This window comes from Rhipicephalus microplus, unplaced genomic scaffold (genome assembly GCF_043290135.1).
Source record: "Rhipicephalus microplus isolate Deutch F79 unplaced genomic scaffold, USDA_Rmic scaffold_156, whole genome shotgun sequence".
Lineage (NCBI taxonomy): Eukaryota > Metazoa > Arthropoda > Arachnida > Ixodida > Ixodidae > Rhipicephalus > Rhipicephalus microplus.
The window spans coordinates 75001-87500 of record NW_027464727.1 but is presented as its reverse complement, the minus strand read 5'-3'; the positions used below and the strand labels follow the sequence as shown (position 1 = coordinate 87500).

Here is a 12500-nt window from a genome sequence, read left to right as displayed (position 1 = left end):
AAACGTTTCTGGCACTCGGCCAAACAGTGGCCAAGAAGGGCGCTTTTCAGCGCACGCTTGGACTCCAAAACTCTGCCGCGCCTTTTTCGGCTGCCGCAAATCGAGCAAACGGTGTGTTTCGGACGGCGTTTCGCTTCCGCTACTTGCGAGTGCTTTCGTGGTCCACCCCTCTATAAATACTCGGGAGGCGTCGAAGCCGGTTCTCCAAGCCGGACCCGTAGGTATCGTTGTGTGCTCGCTCTCATTGGCCCGCCTAACCAGAAAATGCCTGCGGTACACCCATTTGGATAAGAGTGCACGCAGATGCGGGCCTCGACGGCTACACATTTCCTCGGGCGGCCGCCTCCCGGCCTCCGTGGAGCGCGGGATGCACGGTCCCATCGACAAGCCTCTCCCGTTTTTACCGTGGCGTCGCGGTTCACCACGGCGGGCGGGTCGGTCTCCTCCGCATAAAAAGGGGGACCCCCGCTTTTTGTTCCACGAAATCGCACAAGCTTTTTTCGCATCCACGGTTTGCCACCGCACACCAAAATGCCGATCCGGCTGCCTACTTTAGCCAACAGGTGGAGCCAGGCGCGCCGTACTTGCGCGGCACTTCCCACGTCCACCGAAGTCGGTGCCAAGGACCACTTTCGGCGCCGGAGCCGCGTACGAGCCTACTCGAGGCGGAAGAACGAAGCCAGCAAGGGCCTGGCCGCAAGTGCGTTCAATTGTCGGGACGTCCAAGTCCCTCGTTCTTCCGTGCTTCCTCTTTCGGCAAGTCGTTGCGGCACCTTCCCAAAGCGCGCAGACCCGCTAATCGCGACGAGCGCGACGTGGCCGTGCCGCCTTTCCCTCGGCAGCAAGCAAAACGCCTGGCAACGTCGACGCTCCCCTAACCGCGATCTCGCACCGTGTTTCGTGTGGCGAATTCAAAAGCCGGCCGGCGCTGCTGCAACCATTACGGTCGGTACGCATACGCCGCGGAGGGCGGGACGGTCATCGGAGCGTGCGGTTCCTCCATCGAGTACTGCGCACCTCGGCCGTCGCATCGCCGTGCCATGACCGGCCGCGCGTCAACGCGAACCGGTGCCAGCGAGATCCCTCGCCTGCAAGAACCGACCGGCAGCCTCCGTCACCCGAGGACGCGGAGGCGCTTGCCGCGGACGGCGGGACGGTATGCACTGGTGCACAGCGGACCCGTCACATCGCCAGTTCCTTGACCGACCGCCGACGCTTGTGCCGTTCCTCTCGTACTTGGCAGTCGCCGCGCGATTGTCGGGTCTCGTTCTTGCACGCTCGAACGGTCGGGAGGGCACTCGGCTGGCGTTTCGGGAACGCGCAGCCTCGCCTTCTACCGACGTAACCACGACTCGCCGTTCGCGCTCCGCCGCTCCTGTTTACAGTACTAGGCGGTCCCGCAGCGGTCGGGTCGCGCATTTCGAGCGCTTCGAGCCACGGTGCAGTGGCGGGTCGAAAGCCGACCTATGAGTGCGTTGCGCCGTTTGTACCCGCGTCCGCCACCTGGCCGACCGTCCAAGGTCGCGGTGTTGGCGTCCGCTGGGCGCAACAATTTGTCACGGGGTGCCGCTCCACATTCAGGCAGCCCCGTGGGGAAAAGCCGACCCCGCGTCCAAACGGGGTCAGCGGCAGAAAGTGTCGGGCGCAGACGCAGCTGAGGCGCTCACCCTTCACAATCCGTTAATGATCCTTCCGCAGGTTCACCTACGGAAACCTTGTTACGACTTTTACTTCCTCTAAATGATCAAGTTTGGTCATCTTTCCAACAGACCGGCGCAACCGAAAGGCCGCGCCGGACATCGGTCCGAAGACCTCACTAAATCATTCAATCGGTAGTAGCGACGGGCGGTGTGTACAAAGGGCAGGGACGTAATCAACGCGAGCTTATGACTCGCGCTTACTGGGAATTCCTCGTTCAAGGGGAACAATTGCAAGCCCCTATCCCAATCACGAAAGAAGTTCCACGGGTTACCCAGTCTTTTCAGACAGGGATAAAGACACGCTGCTTCCTTCAGTGTAGCGCGCGTGCGGCCCCGGACATCTAAGGGCATCACAGACCTGTTATTGCTCTGTTTCGTGCGGCTAGGAGCCGCTTGTCCCTCTAAGAAGGTTGTAAGGTGCTGGGAACCCCGCACCTATTTAATAGGCTAGAGTCTCGTTCGTTATCGGAATTAACCAGACAAATCGCTCCACCAACTAAGAACGGCCATGCACCACCATCCACCGAATCAAGAAAGAGCTCTCAATCTGTCAATCCTCCCAGTGTCCGGGCCGGGTAAGTTTTCCCGTGTTGAGTCAAATTAAGCCGCAGGCTCCACTCCTGGTGGTGCCCTTCCGTCAATTCCTTTAAGTTTCAGCTTTGCAACCATACTTCCCCCGGAACCCAAATACTTTGGTTTCCCGGAAGCTGCCCGCCGAGTCATTTGAGTAACTCAGGCGGATCGCTGGTTGGCATCGTTTATGGTCAGAACTAGGGCGGTATCTGATCGCCTTCGAACCTCTGACTTTCGTTCTTGATCAATGAAAACATTCTTGGCAAATGCTTTCGCAGTAGTTCGTCTTGCGACGGTCCAAGAATTTCACCTCTAGCGCCGCAATACGAATGCCCCCGTCCGTCCCTCTTAATCATTACCTCGTATTCCAAAAACCAACAGAACAGAAACGAGGTCTTGTTCTATTATTCCATGCAAGTTTATTCAGGCGACTCGCCTGCGTTGAGCACTCTAATTTTTTCAAAGTAAAAGCACCGGCCATCTCGAGGCACACAATGAAGTGCACCAAGAAAGAACCGGCATGATGTTCAGTCCGAGCCGTCGCATCGGGTAGATGCACTACTCGTCTGGAACTGAGATCCAACTACGAGCTTTTTAACCGCAGCAGCTTTAGTATACGCTATTGGAGCTGGAATTACCGCGGCTGCTGGCACCAGACTTGCCCTCCAATTGATCCTCGTTAAAGGATTTAGAGTGTACTCATTTCAATTACGGGGCCTCAAAAGAGTCCCGTATTGTTATTTTTCGTCACTACCTCCCCGTGCCGGGAGTGGGTAATTTGCGCGCCTGCTGCCTTCCTTGGATGTGGTAGCCGTTTCTCAGGCTCCCTCTCCGGAATCGAACCCTGATTCTCCGTTACCCGTAACAACCATGGTAAGCAAGTAACCTACCATCGAAAGTTGATAAGGCAGACACTTGAAAGAAACGTCGCCGGCTCGTGGCCATGCGATCAGCACAAAGTTATCCAGAGTCACCACACAATACGGGCCGAAACCCGATCGATCTTGGTCTAATAAAAGCACCCGTTACCCAAAGGGCTCCAGGCTCACTGCATGTATTAGCTCTAGAATTGCCACAGTTATCCAAGTAGGAAGAAACGATCTAAGGAACCATAACTGATTTAATGAGCCATTCGCGGTTTCGCCTTATTTCGGCATGTACTTAGACATGCATGGCTTAATCTTTGAGACAAGCATATGATTACTGGCAGGATCAACCAGGTAATCGTTCGACTGCGCGTCCGTCCTCGCCCTCGGCGGGCCGGACGCAGTCTGTGTGCGGCGGAGGCCACCTTCAGGCGCCCCAACACGCTTATTTTGCACTCCGAGATGACGGCGTTCGAGCTCGCTACGGCACAACCTTCCCGAAAGACGAGTGGGAGCCGTGCGGCAAGAAGCACGTTCATGCTCGCTCTTTTTCGTTGCATCGACTCGGTCGCGCCGTGCGGGTTGCCCAAGCCCGCTGCACTGTCGGTGGACCGGCCGGAACTAGCAACGGAGCCGAGACTGCAAAGCCGCCAGACGACGGGTCACGCCCGCGTCTTCGGCGCTTTCGCATCTGAATCGCCCGAGGACGACACGGAACACACCTCGATATCGTGGTAAAACGGCACCGTCCGACAACCAGCCCCTAACGCATCAAGCGGATGAGGCTGCAGACGACTGCCGTGGATTCCCCTGGAGCAGACCCGAGGACACGCTTGACGAGGCCGAAGCCCGCCGCATATCAGACACCCGGTCGCTTTCGCGTACGCCGCTCACGAGAACCCCCACATAATAGCAGCGATAAGTACCCAGACCTCCTTGGGCCCTAATACGAGCGTACTCGAGAAAATTTCACCGCGGGTGTGCCCCGAAACGTGTGGCATGTTGAGCGTGCCACAAGTCTACGTCGCTCTCAAACCCGCCGAGGTCGTAGAATTTGCGACCCTACTCACGAAATTCCCACCGAGGATACGGCCGCAAACGTACCGCACCTTGGGTAGGCCACGAGTTTGTGCAACACTACGCTGACGGCACAGCACCGAGGTCGTGCGCGCACGCACGGGAAAATTCCGCCGCGGTTTCTGCCGAAAACGTGAGGCACCACGACTCTCCGCAAGTTCGCGTCGACTGCGAAAGACCGAAGTCGTGAACGACGTGTCCGCTACTCGCCGCCGACACGCTGGACACCAAACGTACAACGACTCGACGGCGTCGTAGAGGCCCACGACGCGGTTTTCCTTAACGACGTCTCGGCGTGGCACCGACAGGTTAGAACGGCCGACCAACGTTCCCTGTCCGCCGTTCGGCTCAGTCGAAGGGCTCGGCGACTTCGGCAACGCTGCGAAGCCGCACGGTGACGCACGCCATGTCCCCATTTTTTTTTTTCTTTCTGCGTCTGCCGGGGTGCCCCTATAATAGCAGCGATAAGCACCCAGACCGCCGTGGGTCGCTCGCCCCGGCTGACGTGGTTTTTCGTACTCCTGCGGCGGTCGCCGTCAAGCACGTCCAAATACGCTACTTTCGTGGGCGCATTCACGCTCTTTCGCTTCGCCGGAGTGCCAGCACTCACTCTGCCAAAAACGGCGAACATCCGAGCGGCGGTTCCCACTTTTGCGTCGGCGTCGCAAACCCCGCCCCGGCAGACGAGGTTTGCCGTACTCGTGCGACGGTGGCCGGCGGGCACGTCGAAAGACGCCGATATCGTGCGCGAATTGGCGCACCTTGGCTTCACCGGAGTGCCGCCACTGACTCCTCCAAAAACGGCGAAGATCCGAGCGGCGCTTCCCACTTTCGCATCGGCGTCCCGAACTCCGCCCCGGCTGACGCGGTTTACCGTACTCGTGCGACGGTCGCCGGCGAGCACGTGGAAAGACGCCGATATCGTGCCCGAATCGGCTCCGTTCGGCTTCGCCGGAGTGCCAGCACTGGCTCGGCGAAAGACGACGAACATCCGAGCGACGGTTCTCACTATTGCGTACGCGTCGCAAACCCCGCCCCGGCAGACGCACTTTGCCGTACTCGTGCGACGGTCGCCGGCGAGCACGTAGAAAGACGCCGATATCGTGCCGGAATCGGCCCCGTTTGGCTTCGCCGGAGTGCCAGCACTCACTCGGCCACAAACGGCGAACATCCGAGCGGCGGTTCCCACTTAGCCGTCGGCGTCCCGAACTCCGCCCCGGCAGACGCGGTTGCCGAGCTCGTGCGACTAGCGACCGCGAAGCCGTCTCGCGACGCCGCTTTCGTGCGCGGCTCCCACTGCGACCTGGGTCACCCGAGGTCGACGAGCAAAAAAGAATGTCGAAAAAAATTTTTTTTTTTTTTTGCGTCTGCCGGGGTGCCCCTATAATAGCAGCGATAAGCACCCAGACCGCCATGGGTCGCTCGCCCCGGCTGACGTGGTTTTTCGTTTTCCTGCGGTGGTCGTCGTCAAGCACGTCCAAACACGCCACTTTCGTGGGCGCATTCGCGCTCTTTCGCTTCGCCGGAGTGCCAGCACTCACTCTGCCAAAAACGGCGAACATCCGAGCGGCGGTTCCCACTTTTGCGTCGGCGTCGCAAACCCCGCCCCGGCAGACGAGGTTTGCCGTACTCGTGCGACGGTGGCCGGCGGGCACGTCGAAAGACGCCGATATCGTGCGCGAATTGGCGCACCTTGGCTTCACCGGAGTGCCGCCACTGACTCCTCCAAAAACGGCGAAGATCCGAGCGGCGCTTCCCACTTTCGCATCGGCGTCCCGAACTCCGCCCCGGCTGACGCGGTTTACCGTACTCGTGCGACGGTCGCCGGCGAGCACGTGGAAAGACGCCGATATCGTGCCCGAATCGGCTCCGTTCGGCTTCGCCGGATTGCCAGCACTGGCTCGGCGAAAGACGACGAACATCCGAGCGACGGTTCTCACTATTGCGTACGCGTCGCAAACCCCGCCCCGGCAGACGCACTTTGCCGTACTCGTGCGACGGTCGCCGGCGAGCACGTAGAAAGACGCCGATATCGTGCCGGAATCGGCCCCGTTTGGCTTCGCCGGAGTGCCAGCACTCACTCGGCCACAAACGGCGAACATCCGAGCGGCGGTTCCCACTTAGCCGTCGGCGTCCCGAACTCCGCCCCGGCAGACGCGGTTGCCGAGCTCGTGCGACTAGCGACCGCGAAGCCGTCTCGCGACGCCGCTTTCGTGCGCGGCTCCCACTGCGACCTGGGTCACCCGAGGTCGACGAGCAAAAAAGAATGTCGAAAAAAATTTTTTTTTTTTTTTTGCGTCTGCCGGGGTGCCCCTATAATAGCAGCGATAAGCACCCAGACCGCCATGGGTCGCTCGCCCCGGCTGACGTGGTTTTTCGTTTTCCTGCGGTGGTCGTCGTCAAGCACGTCCAAACACGCCACTTTCGTGGGCGCATTCGCGCTCTTTCGCTTCGCCGGAGTGCCAGCACTCACTCTGCCAAAAACGGCGAACATCCTAGTGGCGGTTCCCACTTTTGCGTCGGCGTCGCCAACCCCGCCCTGGCATACGCGGTTTGCCGTACTCGTGCGGCGGTGGCCGGCGGGCACGTCGAAAGACACCGATATCGTGCGCGAGTCGATGCTTCTTGGTCTCGCAGGAGGGCCGCCACTCACTCCTGCAAAAACGGCGAAGATCCGAGCGGCGCTTCCCACTTTTTCGTCGGCGTCGCAAACCTCGCCCCGGCAGACGCGCTTTGCCGTACTCGTGCGACGGTCGCCGGCGAGCACGTCGAAATACGCCGATATCGTGCCCGAATCGGCCCCGTTTCGCTTCGCCGGAGTGCCAGCACTCGCTCGGCCAAAGACGACGAACATCCGAGCGACGGTTCCCACTATTGCGTACGCGTCGCGAACCCCGCCCCGGCAGACGCGGTTTGCCGTACTCGTGCGGCGGTGGCCGGCGGGCACGTCGAAAGACGCCGATATCGTGCACGAATTGGCGCTCCTTGGCTTCACCGGAGTGCCAGCACTCACTCGGCCAAAAACGGCGAACATCCGAGCAGCGGTACCCACTTAGCCGTCGGCATCCCGAACTCCGCGCCGGCTGACGCGGTTGCCGAGCTCGTGCGACTAGCGACCGCGAACGCGTCTCGCGACGCCGCTTTCGTGCGCGGCTCCCATTGCGACCTGGGTTACCCGAGCTCGACCAGCAAAAAAGAAGGTCGAAAATTTTTTTTTTTTTTCTGCGTCTGCCGGGGTGCCCCTATAATAGCAGCGATAAGCACCCAGACCGCCGTGTGTCGCTCGCCCCGGCTGACGTGGTTTTTCGTACTCCTGCAGCGGTCGCCGTCACGCACGTCCAAATACGCCACTTTCGTGGGCGCATTCGCGCTCTTTCGCGTCGCCGGAGTGCCAGCACTCACTCTGCCAAAAACGGCCAACATCCGAGCGGCGGTTCCCACTTTTGCGTCGGCGTCGTAAACCCCGCCCCGGCAGACGCGGTTTGCCCTACTCGTGCGACGGTCGCCGGCGAGCGCGTCGAAAGACGCCGATATCGTGCGCTAATTGGCGCTCCTTGGCTTCTCCGGAGTGCCGCCACTCACTCCTCCAAAAACGGCGAAGATCCGAGCGGCGTTCTCCACTTTCGCATCGGCGTCCCGAACTCCGCCCGGGCTGACGCGGTTTACCGTACTCGTGCGACGGTCGCCGGCGGGCACGTCGAAAGACGCCGATATCGTGCCGTAATCGGCCCCGTTTGGCTTCGCCCGAGTGCCAGCACTCACTCGGCCAAAAACGGCGAACATCCGAGCAGCGTTTCCCACTTTCGCATCGGCGTCCCGAAGCCCGCCCCGGCAGACGCGGTTTGCCCTACTCGAGCGACGGTCGCCGGCGATCACGTCGAAAGGCGCCGAATTCGTGCACGAATCGATGCTTCTTGGTCTCGCAGGAGGGCCGCCACTCACTCCTGCAAAAACGGCGAAGATCCGAGTTGCGCTTCCCACTTTTTCGTCGGCGTCCCGAACTACGCCCCGGCTGACGCGGTTTACCGTACTCGTGCGACGGTCGCCGGCGGGCACTTCAAAATACGCCGATTTCGTGGGCGCATTCACGCTGTTTCGCTTCCCCGGAGTGCCAACACTCACTCTGCCGAAAGCGGCGATCATCCGAGCGGCGGTTCCCACTTTTGCGTCGGCTTCGCAAACGGCGCCCCGGCAGACGCGCTCGTGCGACGTACTCGTGCGACGGTCGCCGGCGAGCACGTCGAAAGACGCCGATATCGTGCTCGAATCGACCCCGTTTCGCTTCGCCGGAGTGCTGCCAGTCACGGCGCAGAAAACGGCGAACAAGTGTTTTTTTTTTTTTTTTCCTAGAATTTGTGTTATAGAAGGCACATTTGATATCGGACGATAATTTTCAACTTTATCACGCGCACCGATTTTCGTGTAGAGGTTTGCAAGTTTATGGGAATTTCTCCACTTGGAATAATGCGATTTAGTAGTACTACGAGAACTTCATGGATGTACTCAAGGGTACGGGGCAAGTCAGTTACGTCAACACCTGCAGATTTTTTACACTTCAAACTGAAAATTGTTGGTTGTGAGTCCTCGTGTGATATTAAAGGCCGATTCGCTAACACATAGAACAAAGAAAGAAAGGAAGAAAAAACGCCCGCGCTCGCTCAAGAAACCTGGGTTCGCAACAAGTGGCAACAACAAGCAACCGAGCGAGTGCGCCAAAACCCGTGGCGGCCGAACAAACGCGAAGTCCCAACCGCGTCAGCCGGGGCGGCACGGGACAGGAAAAATCACTTCAGCCGGGGCGGCGGGGCACCGAATAAACCTCGTCACCTCGTCGCAGGATAAAAGAGGAAACAAAAAGTCTAAACAGCGTCTGCTGGAGCGAATGCGTAATAAAACAACAACAACAACAAAAAAAAAAACACCCGCGCTCAAGAAGTCTGCAATCACCACAAAAGGCGACTGTGACCGAGCAGCGTCAGCCGGGGCCGTGCGGAAACGGAAAAACCGCGACTACCGGGGCGTCGAGGCACCGAAAAATCCACTTCAGCCGCGGCGAAAAAAAAAACAAAAAGAAAGACGGAGGGGGGGGGGGGGGGAACCACGTCTGCCGGGGCGAAGGAAAAAAAAAAACGCGTCTGCCGGGGCGAGCCCGGGTGCGGCACCACCGGGAAAACTGTGGCAAACAGACATGGCGATCGAGTGAGTGGGCCGCCAGCCAGGCTCAGCCAAAAAGTGCAAAGTCCGAACTGCGTCAGCCGGGGCGGCAAAAACCACGTCAGCCGGGGCGGCGCAAAAAACCGCGTCTGCCGGGGCGGCACGAAACCGCGTCAGCCGGGGCGGCGCGAAAACTGCGTCAGCCGGGGCGAAAGAAAAAAAAAAAAAAAACGCGTCTGCCGGGGCGAGCCCGGGTGCGGCACCACCGGGAAAACTGTGGCAAACAGACATGGCGATCGAGTGAGTGGGCCGCCAGCCAGGCACAGCCGAAAAGTGCAAAGTCCGAACCGTGTCAGCCGGGGCGGCAAAAAACCGCGTCTGCCGGGGCGGCACGAAACCGCGTCAGCCGGGGCGGCGCGAAACCGCGTCAGCCGGGGCGGCGCGAAAACTGCGTCAGCCGGGGCGAGCCCGGGTGCGGCACCACCGGGAAAACTGTGGCAAACAGACATGGCGATCGAGTGAGTGGGCCGCCAGCCAGGCTCAGCCAAAAAGTGCCAAGTCCGAACTGCGTCAGCCGGGGCGGCAAAAAACCGCGTCAGCCGGGGCGGCGCAAAAAACCGCGTCTGCCGGGGCGGCGCGAAAACCGCGTCTGCCGGGGCGGCGCGAAAACTGCGTCAGCCGGGGCGAAAGAAAAAAAAAACGCGTCTGCCGGGGCGAGCCCGGGTGCGGCACCACCGGGAAAACTGTGGCAAACAGACATGGCGATCGAGTGAGTGGGCCGCCAGCAAGGCTCAGCCAAAAAGTGCTAAGTCCGAACTGCGTCAGCTGGGGCGGCAAAAAACCGCGTCTGCCGGGGCGGCACGAAACCGCGTCAGCCGGGGCGGCGCGAAAACCGCGTCTGCCGGGGCGGCACGAAACCGCGTCAGCCGGGGCGGCGCGAAAACTGCGTCAGCCGGGGCGAGCCCGGGTGCGGCACCACCGGGAAAACTGTGGCAAACAGACATGGCGATCGAGTGAGTGGGCCGCCAGCCAGGCACAGCCGAAAAGTGCTAAGTCCGAACTGCGTCAGCCGGGGCGGCAAAAACCGCGTCAGCCGGGGCGGCGCGAAAACCGCGTCTGCCGGGGCGGCACGAAACCGCGTCAGCCGGGGCGGCGCGAAAACTGCGTCAGCCGGGGCGAGCCCGGGTGCGGCACCACCGGGAAAACTGTGGCTAACAGACATGGCGATCGAGTGAGTGGGCCACCAGCCAGGCTCAGCCAAAAAGTGCTAAGTCCGAACTGCGTCAGCCGGGGCGGCAAAAACCGCGTCAGCCGGGGCGGCGCAAAAAACCGCGTCTGCCGGGGCGGCACGAAACCGCGTCAGCCGGGGCGGCGCGAAAACTGCGTCAGCCGGGGCGAAAGAAAAAAAAAAAACGCGTCTGCCGGGGCGAGCCCGGGTGCGGCACCACCGGGAAAACTGTGGCAAACAGACATGGCGATCGAGTGAGTGGGCCGCCAGCCAGGCACAGCCGAAAAGTGCCAAGTCCGAACTGCGTCAGCCGGGGCGGCAAAAAACCGCGTCAGCCGGGGCGGCGCAAAAAACCGCGTCTGCCGGGGCGGCACGAAACCGCGTCAGCCGGGGCGGCGCGAAAACTGCGTCAGCCGGGGCGAGCCCGGGTGCGGCACCACCGGGAAAACTGTGGCAAACAGACATGGCGATCGAGTGAGTGGGCCGCCAGCCAGGCTCAGCCAAAAAGTGCCAAGTCCGAACTGCGTCAGCCGGGGCGGCGCAAAAAACCGCGTCTGCCGGGGCGGCGCGAAAACCGCGTCTGCCGGGGCGGCGCGAAAACTGCGTCAGCCGGGGCGAAAGAAAAAAAAAACGCGTCTGCCGGGGCGAGCCCGGGTGCGGCACCACCGGGAAAACTGTGGCAAACAGACATGGCGATCGAGTGAGTGGGCCGCCAGCAAGGCTCAGCCAAAAAGTGCCAAGTCCGAACTGCGTCAGCCGGGGCGGCAAAAAACCGCGTCTGCCGGGGCGGCACGAAACCGCGTCAGCCGGGGCGGCGCGAAAACCGCGTCTGCCGGGGCGGCACGAAACCGCGTCAGCCGGGGCGAGCCCGGGTGCGGCACCACCGGGAAAACTGTGGCAAACAGACATGGCGATCGAGTGAGTGGGCCGCCAGCCAGGCACAGCCGAAAAGTGCTAAGTCCGAACTGCGTCAGCCGGGGCGGCAAAAACCGCGTCAGCCGGGGCGGCGCAAAAACCGCGTCTGCCGGGGCGAATGCAAAAAAAACAAAGAAAAAAGCCCGCGCTTAATCAAAAGAAAACAAAGAAAAAAGCTTGCGCTTAATCAAAAGAAAACAAACAAAAAAAGTTCGCGCTTAAGCCTGGCGGTGGAACCACCGGGGCAAACAGACCTGGCGATCGAGTGAGTGGGCCGCCAGCCGGGGTGAGCCAAAAAGTGCAAAGTCGGAACCGCGTCAGCCGGGGCGGCGCGAAAACCGCGTCAGCCGGGGCGGCGCAAAAACTGCGTCAGCCGGGGCGGCACGGAAAAACGAAAACCGCGTCAGCCGGGGCGGCACGGAAAAACGAAAACCACGTCAGCCGGGGCGACATCAAAATGAGGAAAAAAAAAAAAACTGCCTTAGGACACCTGCGTACACTTTCATGCGTTTGGGCATATCTCTCTGTAACACGCGCGCCCCTCGTTACGCGCGGCACTCTGTTTTCTCCGACACCCATATTTCGGCGGCATGTGGCACGCGCGCCCGTCCCTACGCACGGCACACCGCAGTGCTTTCTCGATATTTTTCTTTTCCTCCAACACCGTCATCTATAGGCTTTTAGTGACCTGTTGCTCGTGGCAAAAGTTCGCTAGCTCTGACACCTCTTGCATGCGCACCGTTTTTGCGCACGGTGCTATGCCGCAAAGCACGGCAGTCGCATGCGTTTCTCTCAGGCACCTCTTTTTTGACACAACGCTGTGGTGCTTAGAAACACACCCGCCGCTTTTGCGCACAGAACTCCACCGTACAGCACGGTAGTCACGTTTGTTCCACACGAACAGCAGTGTGCATCGTGCTACGACACTTTGAAAGCTTTTTCTTCCGAGTCTCGACCGCGCTGTTCCTTTCGTACTTGGCGCGGTTT

At 60.5% G+C, this 12500-nt stretch overlaps 1 non-coding gene across 1 annotated transcript; it reads right to left on the bottom strand.

The window, feature by feature from the left end:
- Positions 1-1681: 1681 nt before the first annotated feature.
- On the bottom strand, positions 1682-3496 carry LOC142791277 (small subunit ribosomal RNA). Its single transcript, XR_012890127.1, has one exon. It is a non-coding gene; the product is annotated as a small subunit ribosomal RNA (ribosomal RNA).
- Between the last annotated feature and the right edge of the window lie 9004 nt (positions 3497-12500).